Raw genomic sequence first — 11,163 nt, 5'->3', positions numbered from 1 at the left:
GATATCTCATTATAGTTTTAATGTGTATTTCCCTAATAACTAAAATGACAGCCAAAATATGACTGATGAAGAGCTGCCTTCTTAAAATAGAGTTGTCCATAATGACATGGATGGCGTAAGGCCTGCCAGACCATAATCTTTGGGAACTTAATTTACTGATGGGACACAACTCAAAATGAGAGGAAACAGTTACAAACATCATTTAATAATCAGAACTCGGCATGTACCAAGTATGAATCTAGGAAATTTGGAAGTTGTCAAGAAGGAAATGGAACACATAAAGATCACTATTCTAGGTGTTCGTGAGCTGAAATGGACTAGTGCTGGCCAGTTTGAATCAGAAAATTATATGGGTTACTGTGCCAGGAACGGCAGATGTAAGAGGAAAGGTATTTCACTCATTGTCAAAAGGCTGTTTCAAGATGTGTGTTGAAGAGACTCTTAATCACAGAGTGCTCTTAATCACAGAGTGGTAGCTAAAGCAATGGGAAAAATGATGGAATCAAACAACTGAACAGAAAATTTCAAAGGGCAGCTCGAGAAGATAAAGAAATATTATACTGAACTGTACAAAGAACGACATAGACTTAGAAAACCAAAACCAAGTACATGGTCAGGATAGCTGAAACTGAATGGGCTAAAGAAAAAATGCCACGCCTTGAGTGGCAATAGTGGAAGATTCTATGGGCAAAATATGGAACAATGCAGGAAGCATTAAAAAAAGATGAAAAAGAATACAAAGAGTCGAGACGTTCTTCGCAGAGTCGCTGTGGTCTCCTGCTTCAACAGTGCTTGACCGGAACCCAGCGCTTGCCAGCCTCCCCCCCGCCGCCCCCCCACCACCCACCCTCACCCCAACAGGCTGCCCAGTCCGCCCTCCAGCAGCACCTCTCAGCCACACTCTCGATGCCCCCAGGCCTCCACCAACGCCGTGACCTTGTCTCCCTCTCAGGTGCGCCAGAACTACAACCAGGACGGAGGCCTCCATCAACCGCCAGATCAACCTAGAGCTCTATGCCTCCTATGTCTACCTCGGCCGGGATGACGTGGCTCTGAAGAACTTTGCCAAATACTTTCTGCACCAGTCTCACGAGGAGAGAGAGCACGCCGAGAAACGGATGAAGCTGCAGAACCAACGAGGGGGCCGGAACTTCCTCCAGGATATCAGGACACCAGACCGTGACGACCGGGAGAGCGGGCTCAGCGCCATGGAGTGTGCGCTGAAGAACGTCAACCAGTCCCTGCTGGAGCTGCACCAACTGGCCACGGACAAGAACGACCCCCATCTCTGTGACTTCACCGAGACACAGTACCTGGATGAGCAAGTGAAATCCAACCTGCGCAAGATGGGGGCCCCAAGTTCCGGCCTGGCCGAGTATCTCTTCGACAAGTATACCCTGGGAGACAGTGTTGGAGAGAGCTATGTGCAGCCTGGCCTTCCCCAAGTGACCAAGGCAGTGCATACCCAGATGTTGTCTCAGAGATCTTGGTGGGGAGGGGCCAGAGATCCGCCCCGGGCACAGGCGGTCAAACAGTTTAAGCTCCCCAGTTCCGCCACAAAATCCCAGTTAATAAAATGGAGCTTGCACAGAAAAAAAAGAATACAAAGAGTCAAAGTACTCAGAAGAACCAGTTGATAGCCAAGCATCTCAGAGTGTACCATATGATCAACAACCAATGGTACCAAAGGAAGAAGTTTAAGCTAAACTGAAAGCATTAGCCCAAAACAAGTTCCAGGTATCAATGGGATTCCATTTGAAATGTTTCAACAAGCTGATGAAACACTGAAAGCACTTATTCATCAATGTCAGTAAAACTGGAAAAGAGTTACTTGACCAACTGATTGGGAGAAGTCCATATTTGTACCCATTCCAAAGAAAGGTGACCCAACAGACTGCTCACAGTACAGAACAATATCACATGCAAGTACATTCTGGCTCAAGATAATCCAACAACGGTTGCAGCAGGTCATTGACAGGGTTCAGAGGTTCTGTCAGGGGACTTGGAAAAAGGGGTATCATGATTGATGTCAAATAGATTATGGCTGAAAACACAGACTACCAGAAAGATATTTGCTTTTGTTTTATTGACTATGCAAAAGCGTTTGAGGTAGTTAGTTTATTGTGCCAACCTGGCTGACAAACACATGTGGGGTTAATTGAAGGGTGGAGATATAAATGGCTCAGTGAGCCTCGCCTTTCTAGTTCTCGGGTCTCTTGCTTTCTGATGGTTGCACCAGGGTGCAGCTGCCTTAGCAGTTCCCTGCTTCAGCTGGCAAGGCTGACTTCCTGCAAGACATCCCTGAGGAGAAGCCACATGGGCCTACCCCGATGCAGGGCTGGGTGCTGGAGCACCCGTGTGGAGACCCCTGCCAGCGCTGAGATGCTTACACATTCACTGACTTGGCTTTCCTCCTGCAGCCGGCATCATTGCATCTGTTTTGTGAGTTGGAAAAGGACTTTGTGAATTGGTGTTGGACATTTGGGTTAATGTTGGACTTGTGGGCTTGGGCAGCACTGGGTTGGGATGTTTTCTTGATGTGCACTTAACCTTTATATAAAACTCTCTCTTTTACATGTTTCTGTGGATTTGTTTCTCTAAAGTATGTAGACTAACACAGCATTCTGTGTGGATCCTAACAAACTATGGACAGCCTTGAGAAGAATGGGACTTCCAGAGCACTTTATTGTGCCCATAAGGAACTGATACATGGATCAAGGGGCAGTTGTGAGAACGGAACAAGGCATACTGCTTGGTTAAGTATCAGGAAAGGTGTATGTCAGGGTTGTGTCCTCCCACCGGATATATTCAATCTGTATGCTGAGAAAATCATCTGAGAAGCTAGATTATATGAAGAAAAATGCAGCATCAGGACTGGAGGAAAGCTTGTAAACAACCTGAGATATGCAGATGATAAAACCTTACTTGCTGAAAATGAAGACTTGAAGCACTTGCTGATGAAGATCAAGGATTACAGACCTCAATATGGATTACAACTTAATGTAGAGAAGACCAAAATCTTCGCAACGGGACCAATAGGTAACATCATGATAAATGTAGGAAAGGCTGATATTGTCAAGGATTTTGTCTTGCTTGGATCCATAACCAATGCTCTTAGAAGCAGTAGTCAAGAGATCAAATGATGCATAGAACTCAGTAGAATGTTGAAAAGCAAGGAGGTTCCTTTGAGGACTAAAGTGTGCCAGACCCAAGCCATGATATTTTCAATCTCCTCACATAGTTGTAAAAGTTGGATATTGAATAAGGAAGGCCGAAGAAGAATTCATGCATTTGAATTGTGGTGCTAGAAAAGAATATTGAAAATGTGAAAAAAGAAAAGGAAAAAAAAAGAATATTGAAAGTACCATGGACTGCCAAAAGGACAAACAAATCTGTCTTGGAAGAAGTATAGTCAGAGTGCACTTTAGGGACAAGTGTGGTGAGACTTTGGACATGTTGTCAGGAGAGACCAGTCCCTGGAGAAGGACATCATGCTTGGGAAAGTGGAGGGGCGGTGAAGAAGAAGACCCTTGATGAGATGCAACAATGGGCTCAAGCATAGGAATTATTTTAAAGATGGTGTGGGACCAGGTAGTGTTCTATTCTGTTGTGTCTAGGGTCACTATGGGTTGGAACACACACCATGACACCTAACAAGAATGACAACATTTTGAAATACAATGCTATCTGTGACAGGATTATATCTATTCCCAAACAACTATTACTCAATTTTTTACTAAAGCTAGTGATACAGAAATAAAAGAATTCTACAAACATCTTCAGTCTGAAATTGATCAAACATGCAACCAAGATGTATTGATAACAATTGGTGATTGGAATGCAAAAATTGGAAACAAAAGGAACAGTAGTTGGGAAAAGTTGGTTTTTGTGATAGAAGCTAAGCTGGAGATCACATGATAGAATTTTGGAAAATCAACGACTTGTTTATAACAAATATCCTTTTTTCAGAAAGACCAACAGTGACTCTACACATGGACCTCTCCAGACGGATTACACAAAAGTCAAACTGACTACATCTGTGGGAAAAGACCATGGAGAAACTCAATATCAGCAGCTAAAAGCAGGCCAGAGACAGACTGTGGAACAGACCACCAATTGCTTATATGTAATTTCAGGCTGAAAGTGAAGACAATGAAAACACATCTACAAAAGACAAAATATGTCACTGAGTATATTCCACCTCAATTTCAAGACCATCTCAAGGACAGATTTGCCTCATTGAAAATTAATAGAGAAGACCTGATGAGCTGTAGGAGGACATCAAGAGCATCATCCAAGCAAAAGGTCACAAAGAAGATAGGAAAGAAAAGATAAAAATGGACGTCAGAAGTGATGCTGAAACTGGATGTTAATCACAGAGCAGCTAAGGCAAATGGAAGAAATGACGAAGATAAAGAGCTGAGTAGAAAATATCAAAGATATGAGGGCAGTGAATGCACAAATGTGCTTTACGCAATTGATGTGTGTATGATTTTGATAAGAGTTTTGATAAGCCCCTAGTAAAATGATTAAAAAGAAAAATTCAAGGGACAGTTTGAGAAGGCCAATTAAACTATTATAATGTAATACGTGAAAACTTGAAGTTTCAAAGCCAAAAATAACGAACAGGTTTAGCCTATCTTAAAATTGAAAAAAATTCAAGCCTGAATTTGCAATATTGAAAGATTCTATGAGCAAAATATTGAATGATACAGGAAGTATCGAAAAAGATGGATAGAACATGCTATCACGGTACCAAAAAGAATGAGTTGACATTCAACATGTTTCTGACAAGTTTGACGTGCACTGAAAGCATCAGTCAAAACCAAGACTCTAGGAATTCACTGAACACCAATTGAAATGTTTCAACAAGTTAATGAAGCACTGGAAGTACTCACTTGTCTATGCCAAGAAATTTGATAAACAATGACTGGAAGTGATCCACATTTGTCCCCGTTCCAAAGAAAGATGACTCCACAGAATGCTCAAAGTATAAAACAATGTCATTAATATCACATGCAAGTAAATTTTGGCTGAAGATCATCCATCAACAGTTGGAACAATGTATTGACAGGGAGTTTCCAGATTTAGAAGAGGCCGGATTTAGAAGAGGACTTGAAAAAGGGATAGCATGGCTGATGTCAGATGGATTGTAGCTGCAAACAGAACATACCAGAGAGATGTTTATTTGTGTTTTACTGTTTATGCGAAAGTGTTTGTGTGGATCCTAACTAACTATGGATAGCCTTGAGAAGAACGGGAACTCCAAGACACTTTGTTTCATGGATGCAGACCTTGTAAGGGAGCAAGAAGCAGTTGTGCAAACAGAACAAAGGAATACTGCAAGGCCTAAAATCAGGAAAAGTGTGATTATATCTTATTACACTTATTCAATCTGCGGGCTGAGCAAAGAGAGTACTCTAGTACCTGCAAAGAGAGTACCTGAAGAGGATAGAGGGATCTGCAGGGCATGAGGTGTCTCTCCAGGTCGTTTATGATGAGTCATGATTTAGAGGCTGCCATCAGCAGGCAAAGGACTGCACCCAGAGGTGCGACCCTGGCACTCCGGGGGGAAAGTGCCCTTCAGAGAGGGAACAAACTTCCCCTCCACCCAAAGTCACTGCCATCGAATCCGTACTGACTCACAGTGACCTTATAGGACAGAGTAGCACTGCCCCTGTGGATTTATGAGGCTGCGTTTATGGAAGTACAAAGTCCCGTGTCTTTCTCCTCGAATCAGCTGTGGGTTTCGAACTGCCCACCTGCAGATCCTCGGCTCCTCGGAGAGGGAAGAGGACCCATTTTTTTTTCTCCACTTCACGTAGAACCAGTGTGTCTGTAACCAGGGCAGACTAGGAAAGGCAGTAATCTATGTGACCGTAGAATACATCTGTGATATTGTCAGTATGGACATGACAGGAGGCCCCTGTCAGTTTCAGGTTCCAGGCGGTTACACTGGAAATGACTGACGCGGGTAAGTTGCTACAGATGGCTTATAGACACATGCAGAAGGATGAGCGAGAAGGTCCGGGAAGGGTCGCTCTCTGGTCTTGTAGTGGCCAGAAAGGTGAGGGCTACCGAGGCCGGCGTGCTGTCTGAACCGTACTCCTTAGGTGGGTGACGTGTTGAAGAGCTGATGAATGCCGCTCCGCAGGCGGTGGTTTTGAGACGTGGGCTAATGGCTGTCAGGGTTCCTCTGATATTTAAAAGGTATTCTGCTGTCACAGTTCTTTCATGGCGCATTTACACGGCAAAAGGAAAAGAAGTACATTGTAAACCAGGTATCTGGCAGTTGCCAGCTTAACTAGGGGATAACACTGGACATCATTTTTCGGGGGACAAGCTGAGATTATACGCCTCCTGCTGTGATTCAGTATGAACTAAGCAGTCTCACGGAGGGAAGCATTCTTACCCAAAGTGTGTAATCTGAATCGAGTGGAAAGCTCCAAGGTCACCACTGTCCAACAGAAATGTACTGTGAGCCGAACCCGAAACTTCAAATCTCCTAGTAGCCACATCAGACGTGAAAGGGATTTAATAATACATTTAACCCTCAATATGCAAAATATATGGTGAGGTGTGTAAACCACACACAAATTATTGAAGTGTTGCATCTTTTTTTGAAATTTTAAAATTATTATCATTTTATACATAGGTATGTTGCCATCATCCTTTTCAAAACATTTTCTTTCTTCTTGAGCCCTTGGTATCAGTGCCTCATTTTTCTCTCTCCCTCCCTCATGGACCCTTGATAATTAATAAATTGTTATTATTTTCATATCTTACACTGATCGCTGTCTCCCTTCACGCACGCTTCTGTTGTTCATCCCCCTGGTGGAAGGTGGGGGTGGGGTGGGGTGTTATACATCATCATTGTGATTGGCTCCCCTTTGTCTCCCCACTTTTCCCCTACCCTCATGGTATTGCTACTCCCATTATTGTTCCTGGATTCCATGTGTTGATAGCCCTTATCTGTACCCATGTACATGCTCTGCACTAGCCAGATTTGTAAGGTAGAATTTAGGTCATGATAGTGGTGGGGAGGAAACATGAAAGGACTAGAGGAAAGTTGTATGTTTCAATGATGCTCTACTGCACCCTGGCTGGCTCATCCCTTCCTTGTGACCCTTCTTTGAGGGGATGTCCAATTGTCTACAGATGGGCTTGAGGTCTCCACTCCACCCTTCTCCTCGTTTTCATGTATTTGAAATCTTAATGTGTGTTTTATACTTAAAAAAACTCACTGAGATCGAGTCAATGCTGATTCGTAGCGACCCCCTGTGGGTTTCTGATCCTTTAAGTGTTTATACGCCACCAGAACTCCTTCTATACACAAAGCACATATTGCTTCTTGGCCTTTTGGCTAAGATCAAGTGCAGTATACTCAAAGCACACCACAACTCAGACTCACTATGTTTCTAATGCACACCAGCCACAGTCAACTCTGTGTACCATGCCAGTCAATGCAAGCCTAGGCCTGACTTTGAAATACGAAAGAAAGGTGGACAATTAAAGGCCTCATGATGAGACGATTAGAAAAATCCAAATGTTCTGGAAATCGACAAATGGGATCTAATAAGAATAAAACACCTGTGCACCTCGAAAGACTTTGCCAAGAGGGTGACAAGGCAACCCACAGATTGGGAGAAGATTTTTAGTAATGACACGTCAGACAAAGGGCTCATTACTAAAATCTACAACACCATCATGACCTGCAAAAAGAGGAAAACAGTTAACCCCCTAAGGAAGTGGGCAAAAGAAATGAGAAGAACTTTCACTAGAGAGGAGATCAATATGGCCAATAAATATATGAGAAAGTGCTTGAAGTCCCTTGCCATAAGAGAAATGCAAATCAAAACAACCATGAGATACCACCTAACACCCCTGAGGCTAGCCCAGATCAGTAAATCAGAGAGCAACAAGTGTTGGAGGGGCTGTGGTGAACTAGGAACCCTCCTCCACTGCTGGTGGTCGTGCAGATTTGTACAGACACTGTGGAAAGCAATCTGGCGATACCTAAAGAAAATGGAAATTGATCTACCTTACGACCCAGCCATCCCTCTACTGGGCATATACCCGGTTGAAGCAGCAAATAAAACACGACCAGTCATATGCGCTCCAATGTTTATTGCGGCACAATTCACAATAGCAAAGACTTGGAAACAGCCTAAGTTTCCATCGATAGACGAGTGGATTAGCAAACTTTGGCACATACACACAATGGAGTATTATGCAGCACTAAAAAGCACCGATGAGCACATGAAACACGTTATTTCATGGGAAGAGCTGGAAGGAATTATGTTAAGCGAGGTAAGCCAGACCCAAAGGGACAGGTACAACATGAGTCCCCAGAGGTAAGTACAATCAGCATGACAGAAATGGGGCATTAATCCACCCAAGGGGAGGGTATTGTTTATATCTCCACAGGGAAAGTGGGACCAGACTTCAACCCAGTGTCGCAAGGTGTGAATGCAATATCCCGGCGTGGAGGAGGGAACCGGTGGAGAGGTCTGGGAGGCTGGCCCCAGCACCATAAATTAAGTGGATTCCTGCCCCTCCCCCGAAAAGAATTTGTTCCAAAGGACGACATTGACTCTGCAGCTAGGGGAGATGGACATATTTGATCAGAGCACACGGGAGCAGATGAAGGGGCAGGAGGAGAGAGTGGAGCACAGCCTGGCCCACCAGGCCGTGATGATGATGTTCCTGAGTAGAGCAGCCAGTCCACAGAGAGAACAACATGGCTGGCCCCACTCTGAGAAATGATGCCCCTCAGTGACTAAGGGCGATACAGGGGACAGCACCGGAGACACAGTGTGGGAATTGCACCTGACCTGATCCCACCACACCGAGGCAAATCACTGGGGGAGTGCAGCGGAACAGCAAGGGAATGGAGTGGCAAGGTCCCCAGGGAATGCTGAAAGTGGACTTTGGGGCCAGGGTGTGGTGCCCCAACAGACTGGACTGGAAAACGCTCCTAAGGGCCAGCAAAGATCCCTGAACTAACTACAAGCTTTTCTCTTGTGAACTGTTTTGTTCTGTTCTTTGTCAGTGGTTTGTTTTGGTTGTTTTGTTGTCTGGTTGTATACTGTTGCTTTGTGTTCCTCTGTCTAGTTTTCGTGCATGTTAGTGACTCCACAGGTCTGTCTGAATAGGACAGGCTGGATGAACTATCTGGATGAAAAACAACGGGACCGACAGTTCCGGGGGGACTTGGGGTGGGGGGGTAGGGGGGGTAAGGAAGTGGTGTTAACAAACCCAGGGACAAGGGAAAAACATGGGACCCCAAATGGTAGACAAGGGGGAGTGGCAGGCCTGGTGGGAAATGATCAAGGGTAAGGTTGCTTAGAGAAGAGGTATACTCTAGCCCAGGTGGCGATGAAGCATGGTAGTATGGCAGGAGGAAGGTCAAGGGAGATGGAGGAAAGAGCTAGGAGTCAAAGGGCATTCATGGAGGTCTAGACAAAGACATGTACATGCAAATATATATAGGAGGTTGGGGAAATAGATCTTTGTGTCTATATTTATAGGTCAAGTATTAAGGTGGCGGAAGGACCTTGGGCCTCTACTCAAACACTCCCTCTATGCATGAATACCTTCTTTTATTAAATTGGAACTCTATGATGCTCACTCTCCCGACACAACAGCTGGAGCCAAAATGGGTGAACAAGTAAATGTGGTGAAGAAAGCTGATGGTGCCCGGCTACCAAAAGAGATAGTGACTGGGGTCTTAAAGGCTTGAAGATAAACAAGCGGCCATCTAGCTCAGAAGCAACAAAGTCCACATGGAAGAACACACCAGCCTGTGTGATCGAGTGGTCCCAAAGGGATCAGTTACCAGGCATCAAAGAACAAAAAATCATATCATTGACTGCACACCTCCATGATAGGATCGCTGAAGACAAATGGGTGCACAAGCAAATGTGGTGAAGAAAGCTGATGGTGCCCGGCTATCAAAAGAGATAGTGTCTGGGGTCTTAAAGGCTTGAAGGTGAACAAACGGCCATCTAGCTCAGAAGCAAATAAGCCCACATGGAAGAAGCACACCGGCCAGTGCGATCACGAGGTGCCCAAGGGACCAGATATAAGGCATCATGCAAAAAAAAAAAAGATATAAGTGTGTGTATGTATGTGTATATGTATATATGTATGTGTATATATATATTATATTAAATGAAGGGGGAAGTGCAGAGTGGAGACCCAAGGCCCAAGTGTCGGCCAATGGAGATCCCCTCATAGAGGGGCTTAGGAGAGGAGATGGGTTAATTAGGGTGTGAGGTAGTATCGATGAAGAACACAGCTTTCCCCCAGATCCTGCATGCTTCCTCCCCCCAACTACCATGATCCGAATTCTACCTTGCAGGGCTGGATAGGACAGAGGCTGTACACTGGTACATATGAGGGTTGGAGGTACAGGGAATCCAGGGTGGATGATACCTTCAGGACCAAGGGTGTGAGGGACGATGCTGGGAGAGTGGAGGGTGAGTGAGTTGGAAAGGGGGAACTGATTACAAGGATCCACATGTGACCTCTTCCCTGGGAGAGGGACAGCAGAGAAGGGGGGAAGGGAGACCCCGGGTAGGGCAAGATATGACAAAATAACGAGGTATAAATTACCAAGGGCATATGAGGGAGGGGGGAAAGGGGAGGGAGGGGGAAAAAAAAAAGAGGACCCGATGCAAGGGGCTTAAGTGGAGAGCAAATCCCTTGAGAATGATTGGGGCAGGGAATGTATGGATGTGCTTTATACAATTGATGTATGTATATGTATGGATTGTGGTAAGAGTTGTTTGAGTCCCTAATAAAATGTAAAAGAAGAAAAGAGAAAAAAAATGATTAGGGCAAAGACTGTACTGATGTGCTTTATACAATTGATGTATGTATATGTATGAACTGTGAAAAGAATTGTATCGGCCCCAATAAAATGTTAAAAACAAAAAGAAAAAGAAAAATCCAAATGCAGAATATTTGGGACTTTTAAAAAAGTAATGTGCTTGTCTTTTTATTTTTCCCTAGTAAGTAGATGTGTTAAGCTGGATTGATAGAGAAACAAAACCAGGGACATGCATATATGTATAGGAAAGAGCTTTATATCAAAGTGCAATTGTATATTAAGAGAACATCCCAGCCCAGTCCAGATCAAGTCTATAAGTCCAATATGTC

The 11,163-nt window shown here is 44.3% G+C and overlaps 1 pseudogene; it reads left to right on the top strand.

Moving 5' to 3' along the window:
- Positions 1–221: 221 nt before the first annotated feature.
- Positions 222–1,637, top strand: LOC142455377 (ferritin heavy chain pseudogene; annotated as a pseudogene).
- The last annotated feature ends 9,526 nt before the right edge of the window (positions 1,638–11,163 follow it).

Source organism: Tenrec ecaudatus, chromosome 8 (genome assembly GCF_050624435.1).
Source record: "Tenrec ecaudatus isolate mTenEca1 chromosome 8, mTenEca1.hap1, whole genome shotgun sequence".
NCBI classification, from domain to species: Eukaryota; Metazoa; Chordata; class Mammalia; order Afrosoricida; family Tenrecidae; genus Tenrec; species Tenrec ecaudatus.
This window is presented reverse-complemented; position numbering and strand designations above follow the sequence as displayed.